Below are 22,819 nucleotides of genomic sequence, written 5' to 3'. Positions count from 1 at the left end.
TAACAATGGATGCTTCACAGAATAGGATTACCACTGTGATGGGATTTTGTTATTGTTTCTATTATGCTACTGTTTCCTTTGTGTAGGAAATGGAGGCAATCACTACAGCAATTCTACAGAAGGTTAAAGGACACAAAACAAAGAAAATAGCATCTTGAACATAAAAGTGGCATTTTTCTGTAGGCCAAAGAAAGTCTGTTTTATTTATCTCACTAAAAGAAATATATTTTTTTTAAAAATAGAAAATATCTAGATTTTGTATCCAATATTTTTTCCATATAAAATTTTAATTTTTAATTCAGCTCCTTTGAGTATTCCAGTTTGTATACAGAGTTTTAAAGACTCACTTTGGAAAATCCATTAAATTCTGGATTAGATTTAATGTCCAATTTCCTTGAACTATGATTTCTGATAGGAACATTTGTTTCTATTAACATTTTCAAAATTTAAAAAATTGTTACTAAGGTTATTACCTCAAGAATATTGTATTTATGGTTGCTTTGCAGTCCCATCAGGTTTATACTTCTAGATCAATGTAGGAAATACAAAATAGCAGTTTTTAAAATTAGTTTTATGATAGAAGTACCTCTTTTAAAAAACATACAAAAAGGCATATGTTAGGAAAGTTTAAATTAAAAAGTGAGTACTCACAGGAAATGAAAAATAATCACACAGGAAATAGTTCATAGAAAAATGAGTAATCTTAGGAAAAAAATAAATTAATATGTATAAAAATTGGCAGGCATTTTTGAAAATGGTAAATGGAAGGTATTGGAATTTAAAATTGGAAAAATGAAAAATCAGTTAGGGGTATCCATGGGGTGTGGTCATAAAAGTGCTAAACTACAGGTGGCCATGATAATGCAAAGCTTTGCCCAAAGGACATAAAAACAGAACTTTGATTGCACCATTGAAGCTACCATTTTATCTGTTTTGACCACATCCTGATACAGATTGATAGATGTGTTGCTCTCCAGTTTGAAATACAGCTTAATTTTTATTTGCCTGTTGCAAGATTTACTTTAAAGGTGAGATTTTATGGACAATATATCAATGAGGACTTGAGAGGTAAAAATACAAAAGGAACTATGGCTTTCTGATAATTAGACACAGTGATAAAGAAAATATCACCTATCACGTTTTCTCCTTGTGCAGGATAGTGGAACCTTGTCGAATAAACAAATGGTGATCATTCACAATATTGAAGTAGAATAAGGTGGCACAGTTATTAGAATGCAGTATTGCAGGCTAACTCTGCCCATAGTCTGGAGTTCGATCCTGACCAGCTCAAGGTTGACTCAGCCTTCCATCCTGGAAGGTAAAATGAGAACTCAGATTGTTGCAATATTGTGAATTTGTAAGCCGCTCAGAGAGTGCTGTAAAGCACAATGAGGTGGTATATAAGTCTAAGTGCTAACAAAGTGGGTTAAGGGATAGGTGTGACATACTGCTGTGTTGCCCTAAGGCCAGAAAGAAAAAGAAAAATCTTGTGGCTTGCTACAATTGAGACTGGAATGGATCTAGAATGCTTAAATGAAGTTGGGCCAAAGTCCAAGAATGTTAACAAGATATAAATGATTAAAAAAAGGTCTTTACTTGACCAATTATTATTATTGCTACTAAGACCAGTTCTGTTCTCCCAGCCAATTTTTTGAGCACTTGATTAGATCTAAGAGACAGAGAGAGAATTGCAAATGCTCATGTTAATTTATCTTGTATTAATAAGTTTACACAAAAAAATAGTCTTCCCCCCCCCCCTCAACTCCAAGAACGAAAGAATCTTTCTTTTTGACTTACTGGAAGTTTGCTTGTTTATTTGTGTTAGAAGTGTCATGATTAAAATAAGGCATAATATACGATATAAAATTTAAAATGCAAGAACTGGAAGTCAGAGTGTGAGAATTTGCCTCCTCCAGTGAATGCTCAATATATTAAGACCACAGCTTCCATAATCTCCTAGCCAGCGTAGCACTGGAAAAGCGACAAATGAGTAACCTCTTACCCTATCTATCCTCTTAAACTTCTCAACCATGAACTGAAAGGAAAACTGCAGGAATCTCAGCATTATTGATGGAGTTACTTGCTCAGTAATGATGCCGCCAGGTGACGAGGGATCACCAGCCTGTCCACAATAATGTCATGTAGAAACATAAAGCTGGGATTAACATCAAAGGATAGCCATGGTGGTTCCGGTGGCAGGCCTGCCCTTCAAAGCATTCTTCAAACCAGCTGAAATTGTGCTAACAAGGCATGAAAAAGGACCTATTGAGACAAAAAGAAGAGAGCAAGCTGGGAAGATGAACTGGATTATTTTCAAAGGCCGGTGCTCAGATACAAGGACTGAGTGATAAAACACAATTCCACCTCAGGCTGTGAACTTGCCAGGTTTTTATTTCTAAACTCATCCAGCACTGAATAGAATACAGGCCAATGAACTCAAGGTGTGGACATGGTTGACTCAGGAAGCAAAGCATTGTCCCAGGATACAGAGATAAAGAAGAAATTTTCCACTGCAGTGACCCGGCAGACCCCCTGCTATTGGCAAATGCTGACTTGTTATTATGTATGGTGCAATTCCTTTATTCGCTGAGATGGGATCAGTGTTCTATAGCATTCTGTGAGAGTAGCATTTCTAGCGCATTGTTGAAAAACCTAGGGCATTTTAGCCAGATTAGTTAACATCAGCATCACATTTGGTAGGGGACATTAACTTCTTGTAGCCAATGACCATATATGAAATTTTGAGGATTATCTGCTATGAAACTGGGGTGTGAGAGAACAACTGAATAGCTACAGTGCAGGTATGAGATCTGAACACTGGTTCTGAAAAAACCCAGTTTGGGATGAGTAGGAGATGAATATACATCTTGTATATCCAAATCCAACAAAACACCTTTTAATAGAAATGCAATAGATTTCCTCAAATCACTTCTGAAACCTAAAATAGTTTAAGTTCATCAATGTTATTCCTTCAAAGAGCAAGATCACTCAACATGATTTCCCTCTAAATTCACCCAAAACAAGGTCACATCCCACACACGTAAAATATAGCGGGTCCTCAACCTACGACCACTACTGAGCCCAAAATTTATGTTGTTAAGTGAGAAATTTGTTAAGTGAGTTAAGTGAGCTTTACGGCTTTTCCCCCCCACATTTGTTAAGTGAATTGTTGCAGTTGTTAAATTAGTAACATGGTTGTTAAGTCAAATCTGGTTTCCCGACTGACTTTGCTTGTCAGATGGTTGCAAAAGGGGATCACATGACCCCAGGACACTGCAACCATCATAAACCAACACAGTGCTAGGCTGCATTAACAGAGGGATAGAATCAAGATCAAGTGAAGTACTAATACCACTTTACAATGCCTTGGTAAGGCCACACCTGGAATACTGCATCCAGTTTTGGTCACCACGATGTAAAAAAGATGTCGAGACTCTAGAAAGGGTACAGAGAAGAGCAACCAAGATGATTAGGGGGCTGGAGGCTAAAACATATAGGGAACGGTTGCTGGAATTGGGTATGTGTAGTTTAATGAAGAGAAGGGTGAGGGGTGACATGATAGCAGTGTTCCAATATCTCAGGGGCTGCCACAAAGAGGAGGGAGTCAAGCTATTCTCCAAAGCACCTGAAAGCAGGACAAGAAGCAACGGATGGAAACTAGTCAAGGAGAGAAGCAACCTAGAACTAAGGAGAAACTTCCTGACATTTAGAACAACTAACCAGTGGAACAACCTGCCTCCAGAGGTGGTGAATGCTCCAACACTGGAAGTTTTTAAGAAGAGACTGGACAGCCATTTGCCTAAAATGGTATAGGGTTTCCTGCCTGAGCAGGGGGTTGGACTAGATGACCTCCAAGGTCCCTTCCAACTTTATATATTATTATTATTATTATTATTATTATTATTATTATTATTATTATTATTATTATTATTATTATTATTATTATTATTATTATTAAATGTGAGTCAGTTGTCAAGCATCTGAATATAAATCATATGACCATGTGGATGCTACAACAGCCATAAATGTGAAAATAGTCATAAGTCACTTTATTCAGTGCCATTGTAACTTCAAACGGTCACTAAATGAACTGCTGTAAATTGAGGACTACCTGAATAAAAAAAATCCTTCTCTTTTAAATTTTGGATTATTTTAAAAAAAAAACACTGTCTTTTTGAAACCCTTCTAAACTCTTTGTTTCTTGCATCCATTCACAGAGATACAGTACTGTACAACACACTTATCAATCCTAAACACATGGAGATGTGGCTTTGCCCTCAACAAAGGAAATATGGTTATATCCAGTGTTAATTTAGCTATAGTTTACATGTATGAACTGAATTCCATTGTTTTGAGTTGACCACACACTGAAGCATAAACTAATTCCACCAGGTGCCTTTGTATAACATAGTATGCTAAACTTTGCTTGGCTTTCAGCTTTATTTCATTGATTACTATTAGTCTTCCTTGCATTTTTCCCCCAACCCATGTTGTCCCCCACTTCCAAGCCATTTGGAAACCAGTTAGAACAATTCATCATGGAACAACTTGCCTCCAGAAGTTGTGAGTGCTCCAACACTGGAAGTTTTTAAGAAGAGATTGGACAACCATTTGCCTGAAATGGTATAGGGTCTCCTGCCTGAGCAGAGGGTTGGACTAGAAGACCTTGAAGGTCCCTTCCAACTCTGTTCTTCTGTTGTTGCTTTTCCAGTTTCAAGGGTAACTCAAAGAGCTATTTTTTTCCTTTTGCACATCAGAATTTCCATAGTTAGAACATTTAAAGTTAATTAATTGTATTCCTCTAATAACAAAGAAGAAAAATAACAGCTCTCAAAAGAAACCAGCATGGCTGCATAAAGAACTCTCTGATAAATTGAAAGATAAAAAGGACAAGTATAAGAATTGGAAAGAGGGGCACATAACTAAGTCAGAAATCAGCAAATAGCCTGAGCCTGCAAAGATGAAGTGAGGGAAGCTAAGGCTCAAAATGAACTAAGGCTTGCGACCAAAGTCAAAAATAACAAAAAATGCTTCTTTCAACATATAAAAAACAAGAAAAATGTTAAGGAAATGATTGGTCCATTAGTGGGGGAAAGTGGCAAGAAGGTGACAAGCAATAGGGAGAAAGCAGAACTATTTAACTCGTTTTTTGCATCTGTCTTTACACAAAGGGAAAAAACAGTCCAACCTACCAAAACCAGTGACATAAAAAACAGAATAGAAACGCAAGTTAAGATAGGCAAAAAAATGGTAAGTGAACACCTGTCCAGCCTAGACGAGTTCAAATCACCAGGACCGGATGGATTACACCCCAAAGTTCTCAAGGAACTGGCAGACGTGATCTCAGAACCACTGAACTATATTTTTCAAAGATCCTGGAGCACTGGGGAACTACCAGAGGACTGGAAGAGAGCTGATGTAGTTCCCATCTTCAACAAAGGGGAAAAAATGAATCCAGGAAATTACAGACCTATCAGCCTGACCTCAATACCTGGGAAGATTCTGGAAACGACAATCAAACAACAAATCAGTGAACAGCTAGAAGCAAACAAAGTCATCACTAAAAGTCAACATGGGTTTGTCAAAAACAGATCATGCCAGACAAATCTTTTTATATTCTTTGACCAAGTACCAAAATTAGTGGACCAGAGGAATTCTGTAGATATAATTTATTTGGACTTCAGTAAGGCATTTGATAAAGTAGATCACAACCTACTACTTGATAAGATAGAAAAATGTGGGTTAGATAGCATCACCACCAGATGGATTCGTAGCTGGCTGACAGGCCGTACTCAGTGTGTGGTCCTCAATGGAACTGCATCTACATGGAAGGAAGTGTGTAGTGGGGTGCCCCAGGGCTCTGTTCTGGGCCCAGTGCTCTTCAATATCTTCATTAACGATTTGGATGAGGGGATAGATGGGGAACTCATCAAATTTGCAGACGACACCAAGCTGGCAGGAATAGCCAATACTCCAGAAGATAGGCTTAAAATACAGGAGGATCTGGACAGATTCGAACACTGGGAGCCATCTAACAAAATGAAATTCAATGGTGAAAAAAGTAAGGTTCTACATTTAGGCAGGAAAAATCAAATGCACAGGTATAGTATAGGTGGTACCTTGCTCAATAGTAGTAACTGTGAGAGGGATCTCGGAGTCCTATTAGACAATCACTTCAATATGAGCCAGCAGTGTGCTGCAGCTGCCAAAAAAGCCAACACAGTGCTAGGCTGCATTAACAGAGGGATAGAATCAAGATCACGTGAAGTACTAATACCACTTTACAATGCTTTGGTAAGGCCACACCTGGAATACTGCATCCAGTTTTGGTCACCACGATGTAAAAAAGAGGTCGAGACTCTAGAAAGGGTACAGAGAAGAGCAACAAAGATGATTGAGGGACTGGAGGCTAAAACATATAGGGAACGGTTGCTGGAATTGGGTATGTGTAGTTTAACGAAGAGAAGAGTGAGGGGTGACATGATAGCGGTGTTCCAATATCTCAGGGGCTGCCACAAAGAAGAGGGAGTCAAGCTATTCTCCAAAGCACCTGAAAGCAGGACAAGAAGCAATGGATGGAAACTAGTCAAGGAGAGAAGCAACCTAGAACTAAGGAGAAACTTCCTGACAGTTAGAACAATTAACCAGTGGAACAACCTGCCTCCAGAAGATACTGGTAAGCTTAAGATACAGAAGGATCTTGACAGACTTGAACATTGGGCACTAATCAGTGGAACAACTTGCTTCCAGAAGCTGTGAATGCTCCAACACTGGAAGTTTTTAAGAAGAGACTGGACAGCCATTTGCCTGAAATGGTATAGGATTTCCTGCCTGAGCAGGGGATTGGACTAGATGACCTCCAAGGTCCCTTCCAACTTATTATTATTATTATTAAATACAAATGAATTATGTGTGTTAAATCTGCTCTTCAATAACAGGCCTCTGAATCAATACACAGCTTTGGAAGAAAACCATCAAAAGAAAACAATAATATTTATAGTCACCTCAGTAAAAAAGCAACAAGCATCCCATAAAGCTATGAAGCATCCATCACCACCCAATACCACCCAAAGGTGCAGAAGTAATTGTGAAAAGTATTGCCAGGCACATTTCTATAGGGATAATGTTTCTGATTTCAAGCATCATTTCTAAGAAGTCCCTTTCTCCATACCTGATCAGTCTAATACAGATTTCTGAGTAGAGCCTAAGGCCATCTAAAGATATTCTGTTTCATGGTGCAGAAAAGAACATAGTTTCCATCTTATTCTATGCCCAAAATATCAAGCAAAAATGTATTGAGTCCAAGAGTAGCCAAGTTGCTTATGCTCCTTGTACAGAAAAAAAACCTGCTGTTCTCTGGCATGAAAGGTAAAATAATAATCTGTTAAAGAACCATCACAACCTTGCCCTTTCCATAGCTTCAAAATAATTTCATACAGGTAGTTGCTTTACTTTGATTAAAAGGAGGGTCTGCTTTTGAGAGACCTCAGATGAACAAGATTAAGAACCTAAAATAAAGAACAAAGTTATTAATATCATCCTATATGTTTCTTGTTCAGTAAAAGGAAAATCTGTGTATAGTGGATACAGCTTCCAGATTAATGGTGAATTGGATTGCTGCTTCAAGTTCTGATGCTATATCTGGTTACAGGGTGAATCTCTCTTGAAACAAATTGAAAATGAAGGAAGAATATTCCTAGATAAATTAGATTACTTGTTGAATAATATGAGCTAATAAAAAAATCTTACTACAAAATATCTTCACAGATTCGTCTACTGTATGTATGACTCCATGATATTGCACACGACTTGAATTAAGCAGTTGCATTTAAAAAAAACCCAGGAGAGACGTTATTTCTCTGAATAAGGGCATAACATTGAAGCTCAAAATTTAAGACAAGTGATAGTGACTTATGGATGATCCAGTGTAAACAAACAAAAAAGTATCAATGAAATATTTATCTTATCATCAATAAAAACAAAACAATAAAGACACTCTGACAGTTAATTGGCTTGACTATTATAAACAGGCTTTTTGAGGGGGGAAAGGAAAAAGATAGGTAGTAGAAGAACTGGATAAATTTCTCTGGAAAAGTAGAGATACAGAATAATGATTATTAGCCTGAATCAATCTACTACAAGATAAAGGTTTTACCACTGAATTTTATGGACCATAATCTACTACATCTATCCAGTATGAGTTGGTGTACATTTCTCTCTCTCTCTCTCTCTCTCTCTCTCTCTCTCTCTCTCTCTCTCTCTCTCTCTCTCTCTCTCTCTCTCTCTCTCTCTCTCTCTCTCTCCACAACTACACAACTCACCACTCTGCGAGAAAGAGACCCAGATTCCAGAAGTGGGAAAAGATTTGCATCAGACTCCCTTCCCAGGAATAGGAGAGCTGATTTTCTCAGCCATAATATGAAAGAATGGGAGAATGCTATTATATTCCTATTTGTTGTTCCAATTTGCAGCACATGAAGCCATATTCAGAAAAAAACAACACTTAGATCAAAACCTCTATTTATTCAAAGCATAAATTTTAAAAGGTTAGTGGCTTTAAAAAAAATTAATAAAGATGTTGATTCTACAAATTATAGATCAGCAGCTTTATAAGCTCAAGAGAGAGCTAGTGCCTTTTTCAATAAAGCGCTGGCATTTCCAATATTGCTATAAATAAGACTCATTAACAAAACTAAATAAATACCAAAGAATAGCATCTGTTGCACCAGCTAGACTCCTACAAGCTTCCCCACATGGATAAAGGATTGCTTTAGGTATCAGGTAACAGGTAATCTTCCAGCTGTTTGGTGTAATGATTAAGGCCCTGACTTGGAAACCTAAACCAGGGGTGTCAAACTGCTGGCCCGTGGGCTGGTTGCATCATGAGGAGGCTGCACCCAACCCAGCTCTGGCAAGGTGAAAAAAGTCGTGATACATCGCAACACATCACATGATGCGGCAAGTTTGACACCCGTAACCTAGACAGTGATTTTAGAGCTCCTTTAGTCATGAAAGTCAGCTTTCAGCTAGTCACTCTCTCTCAGCTCAATCCTCCTCAGCAGGTTGTAGATATGGAAAAAATAGGAAGGAGGAATATTTGATATGTTTGCCAACTTTAGTAATAATTATCATCAACACATCCAATAGCACTTACAACCTATCCATCCAGTTGGGTAAGATCAGAGAAACAAGAACTAAACAAATTATAGTAAGAGTTCCATTGATAGATGAGTGGTCATATAAATTGGTTGGTTGGTTGGATGATTGGATAGATGGATGAATGGATGGACAGCTTTAATACTAATCTAAATACAGAATCTTGAAACTATAAGAGGCATTGCCCACACTGATTTAGATGAATTGTAAGTGGAATTTCTTTATTTATTTTATTTATTTATTTTAATTGTATTTATATACCGCCCTATTCCCTGAGGACTCAGGGCGGTTTACAGGGAATTAAAAATCCAAAATACAAAAATTAAGAACCAAATTAAAAAAAATTAAATTAACCCTGTAGTCAGTTAAAAAAGAACCCCAAATTAAAAATTCCTCCTCAGTCTGGGCCCGAGAGCTCGAAGAGCCAGGTCTTCAGGCCCCGGCGGAATGATCGGAGGTCGGGGGCAGTCCTCAGCTCCACCGGCAGCTGGTTCCAGAGGGCAGGCGCTCCCACAGAGAAGGCCCTATCCCTGGGTGTCACCCGCCGGCAATCTCTCACCGGCGGAACCCTGAGCAGACCCTCCCTGTGGGAGCGCACTGGGCGAAGGGCGTTTGATGCCGGCAGCAGGTGTTCCCTCAAATAACCCGGACCCAGGCCATGTAGGGCTTTATAGGTGATAACCAGCACCTTGAATTTCACCCGGAGGGCAACCGGAAGCCAATGCAGCTCGCGGAGTAGAGGTGTTACATGGGAGTATCGGGAAACCCCCATTACAACTCGCGCGGCCGCATTCTGCACCAGTTGAAGCCTCCGAGTGGTCTTCAAGGGCAGCCCCATGTAGAGAGCACGGAAAGATTTGAAAGATTTGAAACTGGGAAATCAAATTCTAGTGAACTACTTACAACATGATACTTTGATCACATCGTTCAGGATATAAAAGATGATACATATGCCAGGGATGAATTTTCAAGGCTTATTAGGAATTTGAGGGATATACGATGGATTATTTGCTTCAGAGAAATTAAAGCTTGATAGAAAAACCATGATCTGGGGAAAACAGAATTGGTTTTGGGTGTTGAGAATCCAGACTGTGTTGTTTGTCATTAACAAACATAATTTGAACAAAAACTGTATGCTTAATTCATCTAATTATTTATTTGTGATTTTATATTACTTGTAATGGCCAAGATGATTTAAAGAATTATTGCCCAATAAGCCTTATTTCAGTCATCTACAAGGTTTTCATCAAGATAATAGCAAAGAGAATATTGAGAATATTAAATGATGCACAGTCAAAGGAGCAGGCAGGGTTCAGAAGTGGCTACCATGCAATAGATCACATCCAGGTTGTTCAGCAAGTCATTGAAAGACATGAGTACACCATGCCTCTGTGCATGGCTTTCACTGAGTATGAAAAGACATTTGACTCAGTATTCCAGCAAGCAATAATTAATGCATTGCTCAACCAAGGAATAGACTGCTTACATAAAGTTACTATAATCAATATATGAAAAAACAATGGCAACAATTTGCCTTAATGATCTTAAAGTGGAAATCAACATAGAATGAGGTGTACGACAAGGCAATACAATATCATGTATCCTTTTCTCAGCCTGACTTGAAGAATTATTTCACAAACTAGACTGGGCAAAAGATGGAATAACGATCAGTGGTGCCTATTTAAATCACATAAGATTTTGCAGATGAAGTTATTCTCTTGTCACAAGACCCAGAAGAGCTACAAAGACACATACAAGAGATGCACAAAGCAATAGAACTATTTCACTTAAAAATAAACATGAAAAATTCACCAAAGAAAGAAAAAGAATTATATCTGGAGAAGAACTAGACATAATAGACCTCTACATATACCTTGGCCAACGGATCTCAATGGAAGGTGATACAATAAAGGAAATTGAATGTGTTAGATGTGATTGGTAGGCTTTTGGCAAGCTAAGCATAATTTTCAAGAACATGAAAAGTTTTTGATTAGTCTGTGCTACCTGTTCTAACATATGGCAGTGAAACATGGATACTAACCTCACAATCAATACAAGAGCTACAAGTGGCAAAAAGAGCCATGGAAAGATAGATGCTCAGCATTACAAGACAAGTGTCAAAGCTGATTTGCGTTCTTCATGTCCTATATAAACCTTAAGCTTGCAGTTTGCCAAACAGAAATGGGAGGGATGGTGGTAAATTCCTAGGGTGGGAGGAGGCTAAGGAATGCATGAGAGCCATATGTCACTGGAGAGGAGATAACTACCAAGGCCAAGTTCTCAGAGCTACCAGCCAGAGCAGATTGTTTTCCCAAAACAAAAGTACTGAGTATAATTGGTGGACAGTGAACTGTGGGTGGCCCAGGGGCAAAACCGCAGAGCTGACTGCTGTATCAAAATGGATCTTTCAATAAAGTTTTACTCTTGGTAGTTCCTACAAACCAGGAGTTTCTTTTGTGCCAAATGGGACAGTTGACAACAAGATAGAAGGACCTGCACATGGATTAGAGAACAAACAGAAGTATACAATATCATCAAGAGAGTAAAAGAATTGAAATGGAAGTGGCCTGGTCACATAGCAGGAAGAGCAGGTGGACCAAGGCAGTCCTAGAATAAAAAGCGTCCACGAAAGAGACCTAAAACCAGATAGATTGATGACATAAGCGTTCGGGCTGCTCATATCTGGCGTGGCGCTCCCTGCTGCTTTCGGGCCGTCCGGGCCACTTGGTTGTTCTCGGGCCGGCTCGGGCTGATGAGGAGGACGCCCGTCGGTGAGGAGTGTGCCCGTGAGGCCCGTTGGGCTGTCCGGTGGGCGTCGGCCTTGGCGCGGGTAGCAGCCTGCGTGACGATTTTTTGGGCCGCGCTCGGCGGTGATGGCGATGGCAGCGGCGGCCCGGGTTTGGCGGCGACGGTGACGACGATATGCTCCGGACGCTCGGGAATTCACCAGCTGGCTTTAGGGCCATTTTTGTTTGTGCCGGCGTTTCTGAGACTGTCGCCCCGTTCGCGGAGGCCGGCTGCTGACTCTGGTGCCTTTGGGCTTGTGATCTTTTCGCCGGCGGCGGGACTTCCATGTGGCCCCAAGCCGCCTTGGCCCGCTTTGGTGGTGGTGTCGCCCTCGGGCCGTTTTGGCGGTGGAGAGGGCGACTATTATTACTCACCTTGGTGACGATGGTTGACCTATACCCTTGCTTCAGGCCGCCTCTTATGGCGACGGCGTCTTCGGACCGCTTGGGTGGCGAAGAGGACGACCGGGAGTTATCTTACCGGAGCAAGGACGACATGGGGCTCCTGCATTGTGTATCATCTTTGGACTGCTCTCGCAGTGACGCCGGTGATTCAGACTATTTTTATTCTGGCCTGCCTACCCTCCTTGCCTTGGACACACTTTTTACCATCTGCCTGCCTATCCTCTCCCCTCTCCCTTTGGACTTTCGACATACCTGGGTATCGGCCACGGTGGGAGAGTGGCTGGACTTCTCCATTTGCAACCTCATAGAGGTGGGAGCTCTATGGGGTTTGCCTACCCAGAGGATCCCTGGTCCACCCCCAGGAACGGAGTCTCTACCCGTTGTGAGAGAACGGGCTGCAGCCTGTCTTGGGGGCCACCCAACTGAGTGGCAGTGAAGTTGGGTGGGGATCCAGACTTCTGTCATGTTCAATCCTCCCATGGACAACTAAGGGATGCCTATCCTGGACTGTTTGGACTTTTTTATACTTATGCGGCAATATACGAGTACGCGTTTGTACGCCCTCAGGGGTGCCCCCCTCTCCTGGGTGCGACCTGCCTCCTTAAACGTTGATAACCTTGATGACGGGCCCGAGTTTTGGGTCTCTGAGAGATGGCTGGGCAGGGGCAGGGGCTGTCCATGTAAATCTAGAAAGCCTCTGATTATTTTTTTATCCAAATTTTTTATAGGGCTAGGGAGCGGGGTGGGTGATAGCGGTTGTTTGGCTATGGGGGGTGGCCGATCTACCATGGTTCAGACCAGCCTTGGGTCTGATAGCACGGGGGGAGAAAGGGGTGGCGTTGTCGCCGGGGCTCATGAGCGGGTCGTGGGATTATCAATTCCCACGACGGGGAATGGCAGCAGGCGGATAGACAGGGGGCCGTATCGCTATCGGGAGGGCCGTCCCCGCTATTTGCAAGCGGTGAGGCGCTCCGACCCTCTGCTTCTTCCCCGAGATCCCGGGAGCGAGGATGTGCAGCCTCCTGAGCTCCGGCTGGTGTACCTGAATGCCAGGTCCGTGGTTAATAAAGCTCCCCTCGTTAGGGATTTAGTTGAGGGTGAGCATGCGGACCTGGCTTGCATCACAGAGACTTGGTTGGGCCCAGAGGGTGGGGTCCCTTTGGTTGACCTCTGCCCACCAGGCTTCCGGGTGCTACACCAGCCACGAGCTCAAGGTAGGGGTGGGGGAGTGGCGGTTACCATTAGGGAGACCTTATGCCCGCGGGAGACCACCGTTTCTCAGATAGTCGGGTGTGAGTCTCTCTTTATGAGATTTGGTCCTGGGGCGCAGTTGGGCTTGCTGCTGGTGTACATTTCGCCTAGTCGCACAGCGGCAGCCCTGCCCGAGCTGCTCGATATCCTCTCGGGCTTGGTGGTTGAGTTTCCCAAACTTATAGTTTTGGGAGACTTCAATCTACCATCCCTGGGAGGTTCATCTGAGCTAGCTCGGGAGTTCATGGCTTCCATGGCGGCCATGGACCTGACGCAAGTAATTTCAGAGCCAACTCATGAGGGAGGCCACACCCTTGACCTGATTTTTTTATCTAGACGGTGGTTGGATGATCTAGGTGGGGGCTCTCCATTTATTATGCCCCTGTCATGGACCGATCATCATCTCCTGCGGCTGGTCTTCCGTTTTGCCACCCCCCGCCGTGGGGGCACGGAGCCAATTAGATGGTACCGCCCCAGACGCTTAATGGATCCTGATAGATTCCAAGCGGCGCTGGGGTCCCCACCTGCCTCCACTGCTCACAGCTCGGCGGATGCCTTAGTGGAAGCCTGGGAAAGGGCAGCCACTGAGGCACTTGACCGGGTTGTACCCTTGCGGCCCCTGACCCGGCGCAGATCCCAGCGAGCTCCATGGTTTTCCGCGGAGCTCCGGGAGATGAAGCGTCGGAAACGGGGCCTAGAGAGCTGCTGGAGGTCTAGCCGATCCGAACCCGACCGGTTGCGGTTAAGAACCTATATTAGGTCTTATCTCGCAGCGATGAGGGTGGCGAGGTGCAATTACTTCTCCACCCTCATCGCGTCCGCAGATAATCGCCCGGCCGCCTTGTTTAGGGTGACTCGCTCACTTCTTAATCAGGAGGTGAGGGAGGATCCCTTGCAGGGTCGTGCCGAGGAATTTAGTCAACATCTGTCAGATAAAATCGCTCGGATTCGGACCGGTTTGGACTCCAGCTGGGCAGAGTCAGGCGATCAGGACACGGGCGGTCTTGTCAATGTTACCTGGGAAGAGTTTGATTCTGTGACCCCTGATGAAGTGGACAGGATTATGGGGAGGCTGAGCTCCTCCACATGTTTGTTGGACCCGTGCCCTTCCTGGCTGGTTTATGCAGCTAGGGAGAGGACACGAGGCTGGCTCCAGGCGGTTATATCTGCTTCTTTGAGTGAGGGTTATTTCCCCACCGTCTTGAAGGAGGCGGTGGTGAGACCTCTCCTCAAGAAGCCTGCCTTGGACCCAGCTGTTTTGAACAACTTTCGTCCAGTCTCCAACCTTCGCTTTCTTGCGAAGGTTGTCGAGAGTGTGGTGGCGCATCAGCTCCCTCTGGTCCTGGATGAAGCGGATTATCTGGACCCCTACCAATCGGGTTTCAGGCCCGGGTACAGCACGGAGACGGCATTGGTCGCTCTGGTGAATGATCTCTGGAGGGCTCGGGATAGGGGATATTCCTCTGTCCTAGTCCTATTAGACCTCTCGGCGGCTTTCGATACCATCGACCATGGTATCCTGCTGCGGCGTCTCAGGGGATTGGGAGTGGGAGGCACAGTTCTTCAGTGGTTCTCCTCCTATCTCCTGGGATGCTCGCAGTCGGTGTTGGCAGGGGGGCAGAGATCGGCCCCTAGGTCTCTCGTTTGTGGAGTTCCTCAGGGGTCGGTTCTCTCGCCTCTCCTGTTCAACATCTACATGAAACCGCTGGGTGAGATCATTCGTGGTTTTGGAGTTGGGTATCATCAATATGCTGATGATACCCAACTTTTCATTTCGACCCCAAACCACCCCAGTGATGCCCTCGCTGTGATGTCCCGTTGCCTGGAGGCGGTTCGGGTCTGGATGGGGAGGAACAGACTTCAACTCAACCCTGACAAGACTGAGTGGCTGTACATTCCGGCATCCCGGGACATTCAAAATGTTCCATCTCTTTCTATGGGGGGTGAGCTTTTACCCCCTGTGGATAGGGCTCGCAACTTGGGAGTCCTCCTAGATTCACGGCTTACCCTGGAAGATCATATAGTGGCCGTGACTAGGGGGGCTTTCGCCTAGGTTCGCCTGGTGCGCCAGTTGCGGCCCTATCTGAACTGGGATGCCCTGTGTACGGTCACTCATGCGCTCGTGACCTCTCGCCTTGACTACTGTAATGCTCTCTACATGGGGCTTCCCTTGAAGACCACTCGGAGGCTCCAACTGGTACAGAATGCGGCCGCGAGAGTTGCTTGGGAGTTTCCCGGTACTCCCATGTTACACCTTTGCTCCGCGAGCTGCATTGGTTACCAGTTGTCTTTCGGGTGAGGTTCAAGGTTTTGGTTACGATCTTTAAGTCCCTACATGGCATGGGTCCGGGATACCTCAGGGACCACCTGCTGCCGGCATCAACTCCCCTCCGCCCTGTGCGTTCCCACAGAGAGGGCCTCCTCAGGGTGCCGCCAGTCAGGGAATGCCGACTGGTGGCCCCCAGGGGGAGGGCCTTCTCTGTGGGCACTCCGGTATTATGGAACCAACTGCCGGTTGAGCTCCGGACGGCATCAGACCTCCGAACTTTCCGTCGTGGCCTGAAGACCCACCTATTTGAAATGGCTGGTCTGGCCTGACGGGGGATTATGGGTTTTAATTTGTCGTTTTAGATTTGTATTACTGTTTTTAACTGGGCATGGGTTTAATCTTTTTTTAATTTTTGTATTGTCTTTTTTATATATGCCCTGTGAACCGCCCTGAGTCCCTACCAAGGAGAAGGGCGGTATACAAATTAAATAAAACTTAAACTTAAACTTAAACATAAGCAAGTAATGCAGGCCCAACTGTCAAAAGAAAGCTCAGGATCGTATTGGTTGGAAAAATGTGGAAGAGGCTTTCATCCTGCAGTGGATAGACAATGGCTAAAATGATGGTGAGGAGGAGGAGGAGGATTACTTATTAAGAATGCCTGCAAATATAGCTAAATGTTCATACACATTTGAACAAACATTTTCTTTTGCCATTTCTAATAGAGAAAAGGTATGTTGTAGCATCTCAAGTTTTATTCACTGAAGTCTACAGGATAGTAAACTGTCATGGATGGGTGAAATACAGTATGTGTTTTTTCAATTTGAAGTTCCTTTCTGACCCTCAACTTATATTCAAGGAGAAATTTTGTTTATCTTTCTATTCCACACCCTCTAACCTCCAAGTGTTCCACCTCACACCAACTGCTTGGCATTTTTTAGTTGACTTCTACACTTTGGCTTTTAAGGTCTGGTCTGATGCCTTCTAACTGGTCATTGGCTCAATATCTCAGCTTCCAATTTATGAGGCCTTTCAGTTCAGCACCCCTCACTTTGATGAGCCCTGACAAATTGCTTTTTAGAGATCCAGCTGCAGGCATCCTGTTTATTCCCAACAAGATCATGATTCAAGCCTCAGAAATTTCCCCTCATATGATGCTAAAGCTATAGCTACAATTCCAATGAACCCTGAAGCCCTTGGGTCTGGAGAAACTCCTTACAACTATATATTGTATTTTTAAAGGAATACAGCATTACTCCTATGGGTAGTGAAAGGTTTCTGCAAACAAAAAAAAACCTATGGATAAAATAGGCAATCTGGAATGTAGGGTAGATGAGTTGTGAAAACAAAACTCACTGGTAGTTAATTCAGCTTCAGGTTTGATCCATTTAATTAATTTCAAGATTCTTTTCTATCAGGCAGGGAGATAAATGTAAATGGGTATGTAGATATATAGATGTGCCATTTTTATTTTTTATCTTTTACAGTTCAGTGCTCAGGTATTCTCAGAGTGAGAAATGAGATTCTGTGAATTGATGGAGTCAGTAAACATCCCCATGTAGGCAATTCAAAAAGTTGTCTAGAACTACTTGTTGTTGTTGTTAACTGCGAAGTCGTCTCCGACCCATCGCGACCCCATGGACAACATTCCTCCAGGCCTTCCTGTCCTCTAACATCTTCTGGAGTCCATTTAAGCTCACGCCTACTGCTTCAGTGACTCCGTCCAGCCACCTTGTTCTCTGTTGTCCCCTTCTTCTCTTGCCCTCAATCTTTCCCAGCATTAGGCTCTTCTCCAGTGAGTCCGTCCTTCTCATTAGGTGACCAAACTATTTGAGTTTCAACTTCAGGATCTGACCTAAAGAGCAGTCAGGGTTGATCTCCTCTAGGACTGACTGGTTTGATCGCCTTGCAGTCCAAGGGACTCGCAGGAGTCTTCTCCAGCACCATAGTTCAAAGGCCTCAATTCTTTGATGCTCAGCCTTTCTTATGGTACAACTTTCACTGCCATAAATTGCAACTTGGAAGACCATAGCCTTGACTATACGCACTTTTGTTGACAGGGTGATGTCTCTGCTTTTTAGTGTGCTGTCTAGATTTGCCATGGCTTTCCCCGCATATAGGTTTCTCAAGAGACAAATAAGATGGTCTGGTACGCCCATCTCTTTAAGAACTTACCACAGTTTGTTGTGATCCACACAATCAAAGGCTTTAGCATAGTCAATGAAGTAGAAGTAGATGTTTTTCTGGAACTCCCTAGCTTTCTCCATGATCCAGCGTATGTTGGCAATTTGATCTCTAGTTCCTCTGCCTCTTCAAAATCCTGCCTGTACTTCTTGGTAGTTCTCGATCCACATCCTGCTGGAGTCTAGCTTGTAGGATTTTAAGCATAAGTTTACTAGCATGTGAAATGAGTGCAATGGTGCGATAGTTTGAACATTCTTTGGCACTGCCTTTCTTTGGAATTGGAATGTAAACTGATCTTTTTACCCTGTTGAGTTTTCCAAATTTGCTGGCAAATTGAGTGTAGCCCTTTTACTGCATCGTCTGTTAAGATTTTGAATAGCTCAGCTGGAATACTGTCACCTCCACTAGCTTTGTTGTTGCTCGGTTTTTCTAAGGCCCACTTCACGTCACATTCTAGGATGTCTGGCTCGAGGTCAGTGACCACCTCATCGTGGTTATCAGGGATGTTAAGCTCATTCTTGTATAGTTCTTCTCTGTAATTTTGCCACCTCTTCTTAATCTCTTCTGCCTCTATTAGGTCCCTGCCATTTTGGTCCTTTATCATGCCCATTTTTGCATTAAACGTTCCCTTCATCTCTCCAATTTTCTTGAAGAGATCTCTGGTCCTCCCTATTCTATTGTTTTCTTCTGTTTCTTTGCACTGTTCATTTAAGAAGGCATTCTTATCTCTTCTAGCTATTCTCTGGAATTCTGCATCCAATTGGGCGTATCTTTCTTTTTCTCCCTTGCCTTTCGCTTCCCTCCTTTCCTCAGCTATTTGCAAAGCTTCCTCAGACAGGCATTTTGCTTTCTTGCATTTCTTTTTCTTTGGGATGGTTTTAGTTGCTACCTCTTGTACCATGTTGCGAACCTCCGTCCATAGTTCTTCAGGCACTCTGTCTATCAGATTTAATTCCTTAAATCTATTTGTCACCTCTACTGTATATTTGTCAGGGATATGATTTAGTTCATACCTGAGTGGCCTAGTGCTTTTCCTTACTTTCTTCAGTTTAAGCCTAAATTTTGAAACAAGAAGCTCATGGTCTGAGCCACAGTCAGCTCCTGCTCTTTTTTTACTGACTATATAGAGCTTCTCCACCTTTGGCTACAGAGCACATAGTCAATCTGATTTCTGTGTTGACCGTCTGGTGATGTCCATGTGTAGAGCCTTCTCTTGGGTTGTTAGAAAAGAGTGTTTCCTATGACCATCATATTCTCTTGACAGAATTCTGTCAGCCTGTGCCCTGCTTCATTTTGTACTCCAAGGATAAACTTGCCTGTTATTTCAGTTATCTTTTGGCTTCCTACTTTAGCATTCCAATCCCACATGATAATAAGGACATCATTTTTTGGTGTTAGTTCTATAAGGTGCTGTAGGGCTTCATAGAACTGGTCAATTTCATCCTCTTCAGCACCGGTGGTTGGGGCATAGACTTGGACTACTGTGATATTGAATGGTTTGCCTTGGATTCGAACTGAGATCATTCTGTCATTTTGGGGATTGTATCCCAGTATTGTTTTTCCTACTCTTTTATTGACTATGAAGGCTACTCCATTTCTTCTGAGGGATTCTTCCCCGCAGTAGTATACCTGATGGTCATCTGAATTAAATTCACCCATTCCTGTCCATTTTAGTTTGCTGATTCCTAAGAAGTTGATGTTCAGTCTTGTCATCTCTTGTTTGACCACTTCCAGCTTGCCTTGATTCATGGATCTTACATTCCAGGTTCCTATGGAGAAAAAATCTTTACAGCATTGGACTTTCCTTTCACCACCAGATACCTCCACAGCTGAGCGTCCTTTCAGCTTTGGCCCACTCGCTTCATTCTTTCTGGCACTACTAGTACTAGCCCTCTGCTCTTCCCCAGTAGCATATTGGACACTTTCCGACCTGAGGGGCTCATCTTCCAGCGTCATATCATTTTGCCTTTTGGTACTGTCCATTGGGTTTTCATGGCAAAGATACTGGAGTGGGTTGACATTTCCTTCTCCAGTGGATCACATTTTGTCAGAATTCTCTGCTATGACCTGTCCATCTTGGGTGGCCCTGCATGACATAGCTCATAGCTTAATTGAATTATGCAAGCCCTTCGCCACAAAAAGGCAGTAATCCAGGAAGGGGTCTAGAACTACAGTAGAATATTTATAGAGCATCATTGACAATGGTGCAAAAACATTCATTTTGTGACCTCCTGAAAATATGTAGAGTGCTAACACATGTTCAGTTGTATTTGCCCGAATCCCTTTCCTGAGCACATGTGTGAATGAGCCAGCATCACAAAATCATATTTAATAGGGCCCAGTTGCCTTCACATACTTATTGCATCTATGATGCACACAGAAAAAACGGGCTTCAATCTCTGGCCAGATTGATTCTGCATTTTCAGAAACATCCTAGTATGAATTTTGAAAAGCAAACTCTTCCAAGTGTTATTGATAATGCTATTGAAACTACTTATTTCAGTGTAATTCTTACAACCTGACTTTCCACTCCCCTCTAAAGATGTTTTTCCCCTTTTATCCTCTTTTTGAATTGTTGGGGTTTAGCATTAGGGTTAGAACCCTAAACCTAACCCCCAATAATTAGAAGTCTCAGTGTAAGTTCACATATGGAAATACATTGCCCTTTTTTATAAAGTATTTTACAAAATTTCCTTTAGGAGTAGCAGTCTAATCAGTTTCCTTGCTTTCCTTTGGTTTTTATCAGATCAGGAATCTGCTACCATTTATTTGAACAGTGTTTATCAAGGCACTCCCATTACTGGACCATGTTTTCTGTTATACCATGACAAATAATTTAACACTATGCAGCCACATGCCCTGGATCAGTTAGAATCAATTTTCAGAACACAATATCAGATAAGTTCTTTCCTTTGATGAAATTGCCTATCAAGACTGCAAGCACAGCTGCACTCAAGATGATTACCAGTGCGTTTTCAAGTGCAATTCCAAGTGCTGGTTATTTTTGAAGAAACTGTTTCCACCATGACTAACTTGCTTGCTCCAGAGGTTCTCAAACACTGATTTTTCTCTCAACACTTTTTGAGGGCTGCCAAGCTGAACAAAACAATAATGAATGCCATTATACAACTTTAGACATTCCTCAGGCTGAGAACCAGTATGGCTTCAGAAAAGACTAGGTAGATCCAGATTCAAATGTACACTCAGAACTGAATGTTCACTGAATAATTTTTCCCCAGTCCATTTTGAGCCACAGGGCTATTGCAGGGAGATCCTCTTACCATGTTTACCTGAAAGTAAGGCCTACCCCCAAAATAAGCCCTAGCTTGATTTTTTGGAGTGGTCCTAATATAAGCCCTATCCCAAAAAATAAGCCCTAGTTTTGGGGCGAGGCACACAGTTAAAAATCAAGCTAGGGCGAGGGTGAGGGGGTGCAGCTACCTCATGCACCCTGCACCCACATACCTTGCAGCCAGGCCTCTCATCACTGGCCCACATCTTCTGTGCTGTCTTCTGCAGCCAGACCTGCATTTCTCAGTCACAGGCCTTTCTGGAAGGCCTGTGCAGCCAAGAACTGAGCTATGGATTCAATCCATAGCTCGGTTCTGCAAGACCTTTACAGCCGAGGACTGAGCTATGGATTGAATCCATAGCTCGATACACGGCTGCAAAGGCCTTCTGGAAAGGCCTGACTGTGAAATGCAGGCTGGAATGCAGCTGCAGAATGAAGCTGCTCCTTCAGCCTCAGAAGAAGTGGACCTGCTGGGCAGGAGTCTCGGTGCCAGAGGTGAGTAAGACATCCCCTGAAAATAAGACCTAGTGTCTCTTTTGGAGGGGAAAAAAAAGTCCTGGTCTTATTTTCGGGGAAAGATGGTATTCTTAGTTGCTGTTGTTTTGTATGACACCAAGGGTTGCTTTGGTATTTAAGGTGGAGAAAGTTGAAAATTAATTAACTTCCAATGCCCCCCCCCCATTCCAAATGTTACTCCTGAGTTGCAATTGTTAATACAGCAGAAAGTCATTTTTTTCCTCCAGTAATGCAAGCAGTACAGTAAAATCTTTATGACTGGACTTCAGTACAACAGACTTTGCATGCCATGGACCAATTTTCTGTGCTATTTTCATAATATTACTATATAAATTACATAAATGGCATGATTCGTGTCAAGTCATTCTCACATAAATGAGACATAGGCTTTCAGTTTAACTGACAGTTGGAAAGAATAGACATCCTTCTCTCTCCACTCTAGCTTGTTCAACTGAGGTTTCACCATTATATTAACTATGTGAAGTAGCCAAGGACCACTCGGGACGACAGGCTAGTTAACAACAGGTTTATTAAGAGCAAGGCAAACATAGAATAACTTGTCCGGCTTTTATAGCCGGCAGCTGGTAGCGAGGACCAATCAGCGGTGTTTAATTTGGCGCCGTGTCAGGCAGGGACCAATCCGCGTCGTCTTCTGTTGACAGCTCCGGCTTCCGCGTGGCTTGGTGTTTTGACAGCCGCGAGCTGTCAGTGGTCGCGCCTGCGCTGTGCGGTGGACGCTTTGACAGCTCAGGCTTCCTCGTAGTCCGGAGTTTGACAGCCGCGAGCTGTCAGTGGTGGCGCCTGCGCTGTGCGGGGAACTTTGACAGCTGTCAAAGTTCCCGCGTGTTTTCCTGTCAGGAGGCTTTTAGTTTATACACTTTGCTGCTGCCGTATTATTTGAACTGTTAACATATATACATATCTATTAAAGGATTGTTTACATATATAACACACCCCTTA

The sequence above is a fragment of the Vipera berus genome (assembly GCF_964194415.1).
Source record: "Vipera berus genome assembly, chromosome: 1".
In the NCBI taxonomy this organism is placed as follows: Eukaryota; Metazoa; Chordata; class Lepidosauria; order Squamata; family Viperidae; genus Vipera; species Vipera berus.
Note: the sequence above shows the minus strand (reverse complement) of the source record.